The sequence below is a fragment of the Perognathus longimembris genome, unplaced genomic scaffold (assembly GCF_023159225.1).
Source record: "Perognathus longimembris pacificus isolate PPM17 unplaced genomic scaffold, ASM2315922v1 HiC_scaffold_4707, whole genome shotgun sequence".
Classification (NCBI taxonomy): Eukaryota; Metazoa; Chordata; class Mammalia; order Rodentia; family Heteromyidae; genus Perognathus; species Perognathus longimembris.
The window spans coordinates 13,309-25,446 of NW_025960054.1; the positions used below are offsets into that span (position 1 = coordinate 13,309).

A 12,138-nucleotide genomic window follows, 5' to 3' on the forward strand; every position below is an offset into this window, starting at 1 on the left:
AGCTGGAACCTGGAACGTCTAGACACATATGCCATGGGCACCTATGGCAGGGTAGAACGTAGCGGTATCTACCAACGAGGGCTGCAAACAATTTCCATTTGGGTTTGTGGAAGCATGCCCATCTGCATAGAGGTTGAATCCGTTCAAAATCCTCTCCCCTCAAAAAGGATCATTAAAACACCTTAGGGGGATGGGTCTCTACTTCCTTCCATGGGTTAATGCCCCCATTCCCGACATAACTGTACAACAACTGTCTTCTAAAGCGCTGGCTATGTTCTAGGCCTTCCACTCCACCAAAGTAATAATTGGCTTTTTAATTATAATAAAAAGGGAGGAGATGCCGGGAGCCAAATGGCTGCCATGTTATAACATATAGATACTATAAAACTTAACTGATAAGAACACTTGATGCTTTTACAACCTTGCCTGTTAAGCCTAACATCCTGTCTGGCTTTGATGAACAACCTTGTGAACTTTCCACCCAGTCCCTGTCCTGGGAAAGACCATCCCATGGTTCTGTAACCTAGCAACCTAACGACCCTGTCTATGTGAGTTACCTTTTGCTAATTACTATATAAGCTTCCATGCAAAAATAAAATTTGAAACCTTGATCAGAATCCTGTCTTGGTCTCCTTCCTTGTGTCTGGTTTGTCTCTCATTCAGGTCAATTCCTCCTTGGGCTCCTGTTGACAAAACCCCGTGGGCCAGGGCAATGGAAATCTCAACAAAGACACATTTGTTTATGTTTTGTTAACTTGATAGTTGTGCTAATAGAAAGGAAATAATCACGAGTTTATTGAACTATCAGAAGGTACAGAATAACTATTCTGTGGAATCTCAGTGTAGAAAATAAGTATACTGTGTATCCAAAGCAATAAAACAAACATTGCCTATATCTCAGAAACTGTGCTACAAATTTGATACTTAAGAATAAACCACTGGGCACTGGTGGATTATACATGTAATCCTAGTTTTTTAGGAGTGTCGGATGTGAGGATGGGGGTTCAAAGCCAGCCCAGGCAGGAAAGTCTGTGAGACTCATGTCTCTCGTGGGAGATAAGAGCCTGCCTGACCTCCAGCAACCTTCTTTTGACTTCAGTTCTGCAGAAAGTCCCTTCATCACTCAAGGAAATATGGATAACAAGCAATAGAATTCTATTGCTTTCATGGAATGTTTTTGGCATCTGATTTTGAAATTTGCCCCCTTAGGTTTCCTCCAAAATTTTATCTGTCAATACTTGGCCTTGGTCATCATTTTGGTTTTTATGTTTGTTTATTGGGTTTAATTTTTTGTGCCATTTCTGGGGCTTGAACTAAGGGCCAGAATGCCATCAGTGATGTTTTGTACTCAGTGCTAGCTCTAAAACTGAACCATAGTGCAAGGTCTGGATTTTTCAGTGGTTCAGCAGAGATGAGAATCTCAAGAACTTTCCTGCTCTGGTTGGCTTTGAACTTTGATCCTCAAATTTCAGCCTTTTGAGTAGCTGGGATGACAAGTGTGCAACACCACTCCCTGGTTTTCTCTGTGTGCTTTGTTATTTCATTATTTTTATAATTTTTGTGAGTATGTATCCATTGGGCAAAGTGCAGGGGGATAGGGATTCATTGTGACACAGACATAGCTAGGATCGCTGTCTGAGGATGTCAGTGTAGGAGGGTGGTCTGAGCTGCAGACATGTGAGGGGAAGGTGGGTGTACAGTGCCCTTCACATGGCCTGTGAGGGTTCATAACGCTTCCTTTACACTGTGTCCAGCCAACATACCCTCTCTGCAATTCATGGTCCAATTTGAAAGATGACAAAGAGCATTTCACTGAAGCTACTTTAGTTTAGCACTTTATAAATCATGGTAACACAAGAAAGCCCATGCATTCATTAATTCAATTATTTTATTTATTCACTAAAGGTTGTCTATCTCCAAGAAGGCAAGATTATTTCTTTTTGTGTATTTCTTACCTCCTCCCTCATGCCCCCTTGGCCTCCATATTTCCTTCCCCAGCCCATGAGTTGAACAGTTGGTTTATACCATATATAGTTTTGTAAGTATAGCTGTTGCATTGGTTTGTCTTTTTATCCTCTGTTGGTTTGGGTATTCCCTTTGCCTTTCCCAGTTTCAATACACGCATATACAATATCCAAAGTCCCCAAATCAGTTACAGTGATATCAGGGGTAAAACCACAGGAAAGAAAAGAGAAAAGAAAAAGGTCATAATATCACATGGTATGTTGAAAATAACAACAATAAGCCATGTCCTTTCTGTTTTCCTTTGCTTTGCTTCCTTGTCTGTGTGAGTATTAGGAAATGTACACATGAGTCTGGCACTGTCTGTTTCTCATCTTCTTCAATTCAAGGCTGGCCCTCTATCATATGACACAAAAACTCCACTTTGGGTTTTTTTGTGGCTAATTTGTAATAAAAGTCTCTAAAGTTCATGCTTCAGCTGGCTTTGAACTATGATCCTCGGATCTCAGCCTCCTCCTTAGTTACAATTACATGTGTGAAGAAGCAACCTGAGTCTGAATGATGATTTATTATTTTAGTAGATACCAGTTTGTACTCACAGCTAGAGCTCTGTCCCTAAGCTTTTTTGCTCAAGGCTAGCACTCTACCATGTTTACCTGCAGTTCTACTTCTAGTTTTCTGGTGGTTTACTTTATATGAGAGACACACACACTTTGAAAACTAGGCTTATTTTGAACCATGATCTTCAGATCTCCAATTTGTTGAGTAGCTAGGATTCTAGGCATGAAAATTACTCTGGTTGTAGATTTCTGAGAAATGACAACTTTCTATTTACTTTTTTTTGTCCCTTCCTTTTGCAATGAACTGATGGATACAAACAGTAAACTATATGAGGTCAGGGACTGCCTCGGACCTTGGAGTTTTTATTATAACCATTTGGAAAAACAGAGTGTATAATAGCTCTTTCCAGGGGGAAATCATTTCAACTCCTGATGGAATGTGAACAGTACACATGTACCCTCAAAATGGGCAGAAGTTCCCAGGGATATAGAGCTCTGATAAACTGAAAAGCTAAGACCCACAGGTCCTGTCTCTTTCATGAACATGAAAAATTGAGGTCTGTGCCTCTGGAGAAGGCTCTTATGCCCCAGCTTTCATTCTGATGCTGAGAAGAAATACCCAGAGAGAGGCAACCAACTACCCAGGCAGAGCAACAAGGCCATGAAGCCCCTCCTCTGTGAACACCCAGGAACCAGTTGGCCCAAGGCTGTAGTATTGGAAACTGTTTCAGTAAGGACAGAAATCGGTACAGATCTGGATCTTCTGGGTTGTCTCCATGTCTCCCAGTGCCTGGGCCAACCCAGAAAGAACCTGAAAAAAAGAACTGTCAGGGTCAATATTCCCTGGGGACCCATAGCTCTCCAAAGGAGGAGACTAGATCTCTCGGCTCAACTGGCCCAACCTGGCCATGAGGCCCAGGAAGTTCTGTAGGGTGTCCATCAAGATGTGGTTTCCATAGAAACTGAAGATGATGATCCTTGAGCACTGGCTCAGGGCAGGTAGGAAGGCTGAGACATGGGCATCAGTGATGTTGCAGTCCTCCAGGACCAGGGTCTCCAGGATGCTACCACTTACTCCAACAGGGCTCTCAGGGGCTCGAGACTGAAGTTATCAATAGACAAATTCCTCAGCCACAAATGCTGGAGCTGCCTGGTACAGGGACACTAGGACAGAAATCTCAGGTCAGTTTCCTGCAGGTCACATGAGCTCAGACAAGGCCTACAAAGGTGGCAGGCTCCTGAGGATGGCAGGCAGCTTTCCACCGACTTCTTGCATATGCAGCTCCTAGAGACGCTGCAGCTGCCCCAGATGTGTCACCAATTGGGAGGAATAAGAGGAATCTTGGAGCTGGAAGTGTGTAGAATGTGCCATGCATATTGCAGAAAGGATGCGGAGGTTCTTCATCTGGCTCAGGTAAAGAGCATAGATTTGCATGGACTCTCCATGCCACAATTCACTCACCAACAGTTTCTCAATGGAGTCCAGATTCACAACCAGCAGAGCCTTCTGTATTTCAGAGCTGGAGTCACACAGAATCTACAACTCCCTCAAGCACAGCTGGACATGTTCTTTCCTCAACCAGGCCCACTGAAAAACCAAGGTTTGGAGATCATCCCAAGCCCCATCTTGCACTTCCAGACTCATGGCCATCATCAAGGGGTGCTCTTCAGTCATGCCTGTACAGTGTTGGGTTTTTTTTGCCCCTCCCGGCTCGGACTCTTCCTTCTTTCTTTCCACCCTCCTTTCTCGCCCTCTCCCCTAATCACCCAACCTGCAGGTAAGTTAGAGTGGAACGGGGGGTCAGCTCCGACCTGACGTGCACGGGATCTGCCGCAGATATGTGATCACCTCCTTACGCTAGAAGTCTGGCAAACATATGCAACGGGGCCGGCTTCTTAGAGCGAACTGACTTTATTGAGATAAGGACAAGGGGAGATGATTCCGAGGGAGGGGTTTGGCCAGGATGTCGATAGGCTGAAAGGTATCACCTGACCCCGAAGGGCTAACGTCACTCCAGCGCACCGGGCTGGCTAGAATGTTGGGGGGCTGTTTGCCCAACCGGTTCCTCTGGATTCCAATCCAGAGGGGGTAGAAGGGCCGCATTCCCCAGGGCTGGGGCAGGTGCATCAAGCCCCTTCCATCAAGGGGGAAGATGGACCCCAACAGTACAGCAATTCACTGTTACCTAGTCAGGCAGGAACACTAAGAGATCCCAGCAAAGGAGCGGCACCCCCACATCTAGATCTCCAGTTTCTTATTCTGCGTGATTGAGCACTGGTAGTTTCCACAGAGTAGAATGCTCTTACTTGGCAATTACCAGATTGAGCCCATCCAGGAGAGCCTTAAAAGTTTTTGGGTCTGGTGACTGTGCCAGTGATATGCCCAGATTTGGGGTCCCCAAAAGCCACCAAGGACCCTATTCCGATGCAAATGCACGAGAGTCTTTATTGCAAGCTCAAGCTTGGACTCACAACTGTCACTGATGCAGCAGATCTGAATTAAGATCCCCAACCCTTCAGTTAGCAGGGTTTATAAAGGTAAAAGTGTAGTACGGATGTAGGGGCTTGACACAGGGGGTAGAGTAAGCAAAAAATGAGCAAGCGTGGCACAGATATAGGAGGATGACACAGGGGTTAGAGCAAATAAGTTAAGCAAGCCACTTACAGAAGCAGAATTTTGGGGTCAGGTTGACCTAATAATCAAGATAGAGTCAGGTCTACAACATCCCATTGTTTCAGCCTAGTCAAACCATTGACTTATTTTGTTTACATTAAGGGATGTGTTCTGGGTGTGTAGGACCATCAGTTTTATGGCTACAATTCTTTGTACATATGGGCCAATTCAGCTTCCTATGCCTCTAAGTGCTTGAGGTTGGCCAGTCATAACTGTGAGGTCCATTCCCAGGAGGGCTCCATGCAGGTGCTCTCATCTATTTAAATCTCCACCCAGTTACCTAGCTAACTGGCACAGTAACTGGAGGCAGTTACCTCCCTCCCTTCTGGGGTCACACCCTAATCCATCTGGACACACCCTAATACACTTGGACACAGGCATGTTCTGGGGGTGACGCTCTAGCCTGCCACACATACTTTATCCTTTTTTTTTTAACTAGAGCGTGTCAGTCAACTCAAGAGTGGGGAGGTTACCACAGAAAGAATGTCCCTCCAGAATCTTAGTTTCAGCAGATCCAAAGCAGCCCTCCAGCAGGAATCAGTTGCATGTGATGAAGTCCTATTTGCTTTTACCATGGTAGAGGTGCTCAGGATGAAGTTGTAGATTCCTATAGATGTCTCTCAGGCCATCTATGATCTCAATCCAAACAGAATAGGCAGGGGAAGTGGCACTCAGTGGTTCCAATAGAATGTCACACCTTCTGCTGGGTTGCCTGCAACTTTGTGCATAGACTGCTTAAAGAACCAGCTCTCACAAGTGCAAGTCTCCACTCTTACACATTTGTTACCATTGTTTTCCATGTATCTAAGTTATCCTGTCTCATCTTCCCAAAAATGACTCAGGTACCTTGATCTTAAAGGGGAGCTGATGGGTGAAAATCACACATCTTCTGTAACTTCTTCAGGCTGACTCAGAGATGTGGACCCTACCTAGCCAGGAATCCATAACCTCAATTAGCCTACTTTACCAAGGGTTTGCCAGCATCTATTAGGAGCGTCACTCCTCACTGGAAATTAGATACAACAGTTAACTTTTAACAACTGCACAGACCTCCTCTGGGCTACAACATTGTAGTCTTTTAGCACTCTGGTTTGCAGAAGCATTTTCCTGACTTGCTGGGGAAACTGATCTCTGATGACCTAACAATACTTAAATTACTTTTGCAGGCCTTAGATCTCAATAAAGAGACAATCTAAGGTCCATAAGCTTGCTTTCCTGAACAGATATGCCAGCTCAAAATTCACTCAGGGCTTTAAGCAGATGCAGTGGGTTGGGATTTTAAACTATATCCCCAAACTTAGCTTTTATTACCCATTATCACAGATGATGACAAGTTCCTGTCTAGTTACTAAGTAGACAGACATGAGCATTAGAAAGGCCTGCTTACAAACTATTCTAGGACCTCCTGGCTCTGATTAACTTTCGGAGTGCCAAAGACAAGTGACTCTAGGATCTGAAACCATCTCTGCCATCCCAGCAGTGGCTTACTGCTTGTAAATACACCATCACTTTTGTCCCAGGAATGACTTTTACACTTTTACAGTCAGTGGACTTGAACTCCGGGCCTGCGTGCTATCCCTTAGCTCTCCAGCTCAAGGCTAGCACTCTATCACTTTGAGCTCCACACATCTCACAATTCTATTCCCAGCATTCTGCTGGATGATTAGAGATGAAGACTCTCACAGGGACCTTTCTCTGCCTTGGCTAGCTTCGAACCGTAGACTTCAGACCAATGAGTCTTACAAAAGGTCACTTTACTCCAATTAAAAACAACAACGTGGTCCATACAGGAGTAGTTTTTAAGCATGTTCTTACCTGGAACTTATTAAGGGCCAAAGTTACATCTGACAAACTTGTAGGAATCATCTGTCCTTCTCTGTAGGCCTGTCTGCAATTTTTACAGAAAAAAAAACTGCAAGACAAACTGGAGTAGCAATTAAACAATCATCTTGGTAGCCCTAATTTTTCCTTTACCCAATTTGAAACTAACATTTAGGACAATTTCACTTCCAAATTTCATATGTATAAATGCATTCTTGTTTGTAGAGCCTTTTACTAACCTCTGCTTTAACACTCAACACTTTAGCTTTCATTTGAAGAACTGTGAAACCTAAGACATGTACCCATTGCTTCAGGCTGCTTGTCCAAACTCTGCTATGGGTATCTGCCCCTATTCAACAACAAGACTTCTGACATACTGGGGAGTCAGGAAGTGCCACTTCATTTCTTTCTGTTACTTCCAGTTGCTAGCATAGTTGTGATGCACATAAATATGTTCAGTGTATCCATGTAGGTTCCCAACATAGAATTGGTTGGATCATATCTGTTCTGTCCATACATTGGTGTTACCTCTGAACATTTGATTACTTTCTGTCACACAGAAGGAACATGCTGAAAAAAATGAATCCACCATACATTGCCACTGAGCAGAGAGTAGCACCAGCCATAGTGTTAGGTGGCAGAAAAATGGACCCCGGTGAAGATGCAAACACAAGACTCAGACCTACTCCCAGGGGTGCACCCATGCTCAAAAACTTTTCACTGGGAGCACACATGGTCATAGTGCTGAGGCCTCCCACAATGCCAGAGGTGTACCATGCAGCTCTTATAAGAAGAGGTCCCCCTAGGATAGTCAGAGGAGCTACCACTACACCCATCACACCAGAATGAAGAAAGCAAGCAAGATGCTTTGCACCCATGTTCTGGTGATACGATATGGTTTGAACTAGCATTCCAGATCTAATCATGGCTACAAGAATTGCACCAATTGTCACCCAAAAGCCTCTCAGCATAAAATTCATCAGAACAGGAGATCTGGCTATTGCCAAAGCTGACAACTGTTACACCAATACTTCCTGCTAAGTACATATAGGTAGAATGTATCCTATCTTTTACATACTGAGGCCAGATTACAGGCTTTTCAATAGCTCCAATCTCAGACATTCCCAAGCCATAGTAACACAGGTTGCCAAGACCTACAGCAACCCCTCCAGCTACAAAAAACCTTCCCATCTGGTCAATTTTAAATATGTTTTCCATTGATGGTTCGAATGCTGCTTCTGTGAATTCTTGGGCAGTTTTCCCATGGCGCATCCCAACTCTTGTCTTGGTGGCATATTCCCTGCTGGGTGTTAAGAGCCATTGATTCTTTGTGATGGAATTCTTCACAACAGGGAAAGCCTTGGTGAAAGCTGGGAGGAAAACTTTAGAAGGTAATGTCCGGAGACAACACCCTTGCAGCCAACATGGTGATGAACCAGATCTCAAATGCTCAGCTCCTGGTGAACTCCACCATACAGTTTTCCTTCCCGGCCTGCAAAAACGTGGATGCCGCTCCTTCTCTGTCTTCCACCTGGTCCTTACTGTCCCTGTGCATGCAGTTGTTCTGACTCACTGCCTAGAACATCTGAACTCAATTGAGGTTTTCCTTAATACAAGAATTACAAACACAAGAATCCGGAATGAGCATCTTTGCTTTTTCAATACATCCAAATTGCAAAACAGCACAGAAATCAAGTTACATCACACAAGTAAACATTTTTAACCTTCTTTTTAAGACTTTCCAATATTATTCCATCCTAAGTAGCAGTTTTGGAAATACCAATCAAGGGCTGGGAATATGGCCTAGTGGCAAGAGTGCTTGCCTCGTATACTTGAGGCACTGGGTTCAATTCCTCAGCACCACATATACAGAAAATGGCCAGAAGTGGCGTTGTGGCTCAAGTGGCAGAGTGCTAGCCTTGAGCAAAAAAGAAGCCAGGGACAGTGCTCAGGCCCTGAGTTCACGGCCTAGGACTGGCCAAAAGAAAAAAGAAAAAGAAAAAAGAAATACCAATCAAATCATTCATTTTTACTATCAGGGTTCCAGTGTTCATCTGAGAACAAAAGAGACAGGATGAAGAAAGGCCTCCATTGGCCTGTCCTACAGAACAGGCATATACCCATCTTACTCCTTGGGGCTTTATGAATTGCCTTTGTGCCAGCTTACTCCCTTTCCACCATGTCTGGACTCCCCCTCGGGGCCCGTACTTTCCACCATGCGTGGACTGTCTAAGCTGCACTTTTGCCAGATCATCCCTTGCTCCGGATGAGAGACTCACAGGCCTGCCCCTGGTTTTTCCTGTCTTTTCTTATTGATCTCTGAATGAGAAACCCAAGCAGTTCCTTAAAATGATAATAAAACATTAATATCCAAATTTCTAACATTTAGTCCCAAATTTTAACAGTGGAAATAAATTTCAAGTTCCCAATGCCTTTTGCTAAACTAGATAGCTTGATTACAGTGCAAATGGTTTTATGCATTAAGATACCAAGTTTTCAACCACAAATTAGAGAAGTCTTTTCAACTGTTGTTTCTCATTAAGACCATGCAATATCCTTTTAGACTCTTGGTAACAGTAAAACTTGATAACTTTTGAGTTTAAACTCACCCCATTCCTACATCATGCTGAAAGTTTTAATCTTGAACATATTCACACACACACACACACATATTCATGTGAAAGATGTTAAAGCATGCAAAATAAATATCAGCCATACATTTTCCAATGGCAAGAGGTATTTTTGCCAATCTTACTTTTGCAATGACCAAAATTTAAGATAAAACTTTTAACAAATGATTTTAGCATTCTCCAGTCTGATTTACCAGGGCTTGTGTTAGCAAGACATTTTAGCACACCAAATACTTTTCAGCTGGAGAAAGCTGGATGGGGGTTCCCTGGAGTAAGACTCAGCCCACATACAGTACTTGACTCCAGTCTCAGCCCAATTTCCTAGCTCATTTTACATATCAATTAACCCTTTAAGTATCTTCAGTTGGAAGAAGGGCATTTACCTGAGGCTGATCACTTAGCTCACCAGGTGGCCTGACTATCTTAGGCCAATTTTAGCCAGGAGCACTTCATAGTTTCAACTTGTTAACTTTAGCTAGTTGTTAGTACAATGTCCTCAGCTGCCTACACACTCCCAACTGCCTCTTATAGAAGAGGACACAGCACATTGCATACTCTGATTTTTCCCCCATAAATGTGCAAATGAACAACAAAAAATCAGAAACACAAATTTATATTTAAAACTGGTATCAATCTCAAAGACAAAACCAGTCAAGACAAAACAGGACAGAGAAACAGAGACTCTGCCTTGGATGGCATGCCCTGCATTGCTGATCTACATCGTGTCCATCAAGATGAGCACCAGGATCCCACTCTCCCTCCAGCATCTCACCATGCAGAGTCTGCTGAGGCACCTGGCCCTGGCCATCTCTGTCCTGGACAATCTGCCGGTGCTACTGTTCCTTTCGCTCTTCATGGAGGCCTATACTGGGGGCCACAGAGAGCTGCTGATGGCCATGGTGAAGGCCTGGCCTTTCTCTTGCCTCCCCCTGGGGGACCTGGCACAGTCACCAGACCTGGAAACCTTCAAGGCTTCCCTAGATGGGCTGGATCTGCTACTTGCCAACAAAGAGTGCCCCAGTTGGTGGAAACTGCAAGTGCTCAATCTGCAAGGTGACCACTCAGAGAAGTGGACACTAGGGTACCATGCCATGGCCCAAATCTCCTATCCAGGGTCCCTGACTGAGCATACTGGGTGTCGCTGTTCAGGAATGACTAAGCAGAAGCCCTGTGATTATTGCCATGGACCTGACCATTAAACATTGCATCTAGGATGATCTCCAAGCTTTTCTGCTCCAGCAGGCCAGGGAGAGGAAAAGACCTGCCCAGCTGTGCTCAAGAAAGCTGCAGATTCTGTCTGGCTCCATCTCTGAGATGCAAAAGGCTCTGCTTGCAGTGAAGCTGGACTCCATTTAGGAGCTGGTGGCAAGTCAAATCTCGCATGGTGAAACCATGGAGTATTTTGATCCTTACCTAGGCCAGATAAAGAGCCTTCACATTCTCAATTTCTCTGCTATGTGTGGCAATTCCCAATGTTGAGCCTCAAAAATTCCTGGTACTCCTGCAAATTGGGGGGGTACATGTGGGGCAGCTGCAGCCTCTTCAAGAGCTTCATGTACATGATGCCCGAGTCCTTTATGGACAGGTGAATGTCATCTTTAGGAGCCTGCTGCCTTTGAAAGCCTTGTCTCTAAGCTCATGTGACCTTCAGGAAGCTGACCTGGGGTTTTTGTTCTAATGTCCTTGTACCAGGCAGCTCAAGCACCTGCATCTGAGGAGTTTGCCAATGTATTCCTTCAGTGCTGAGCCCCTGTGAGTGTGGCTGGAGCAAGTGTCTGGCACCTTGGAGACTCTGGCCCTGGAGCATTGTTACATTACTGATAAGCAGCTCTCTGCCATCCTATCCTCTCTGAGCCAGTGCTCCAAGCTCAGCTTCTTCAGATTCTATGGAAACACCATCTCCTTGGCCACCCTCCACCACCTCCTGAGCCTCACGGCCAGGATTGGCCATTTGAAAAGGGGGCTCTCTCCTGCCCCTCTGGAGAGCTACTGCCCTCAAAAGTGACATAGGAGCATTGACCCTGAGAGATTTTTCAGAGTTCAGGCTGGCATGGTGCCGCCATTGAGAGATATGGGGACAAAACAGAAAGTCCGGATTTGTACCAATTTCTGTAACGTGGTTAACAAATGCCAATTCTATAGTCTGGAGCCCAATGGTTCCTAGGTATTCACAGAGGAGGGTCCTCCCTGCCTTTCTGATCTGTGTAGTTGGAACACTCTCTCCTGGAATAGCTTTTCAGCATCAGAAATGAAAACCCAGACAGAAGTGTCTTCTCCAGGGGGCCTGAAATCACAAGTTTGGCTGGGGTACAAGAGACAGGTCATCTGGTGCTGTGCTTACTACTTCAAGCATGGCTCTGGTGCCCCAGGAGTTTCAGTGCTTTTGGAGTACATGTGTCCTGTGCACACCTCATCAGGAATTTGAAATGAATTCAGCTTGGAAAAGAACTGGAATATGATCTTGTTTTTACCAATGCTTGTAAGCAAGCTT

At 44.6% G+C, this 12,138-nt stretch overlaps 1 pseudogene; it reads right to left on the reverse strand.

Annotated features, from left to right (window-relative positions):
- Positions 1-7,416: 7,416 nt before the first annotated feature.
- Positions 7,417-9,235, reverse strand: LOC125344938 (annotated as a pseudogene).
- Positions 9,236-12,138: the final 2,903 nt, after the last annotated feature.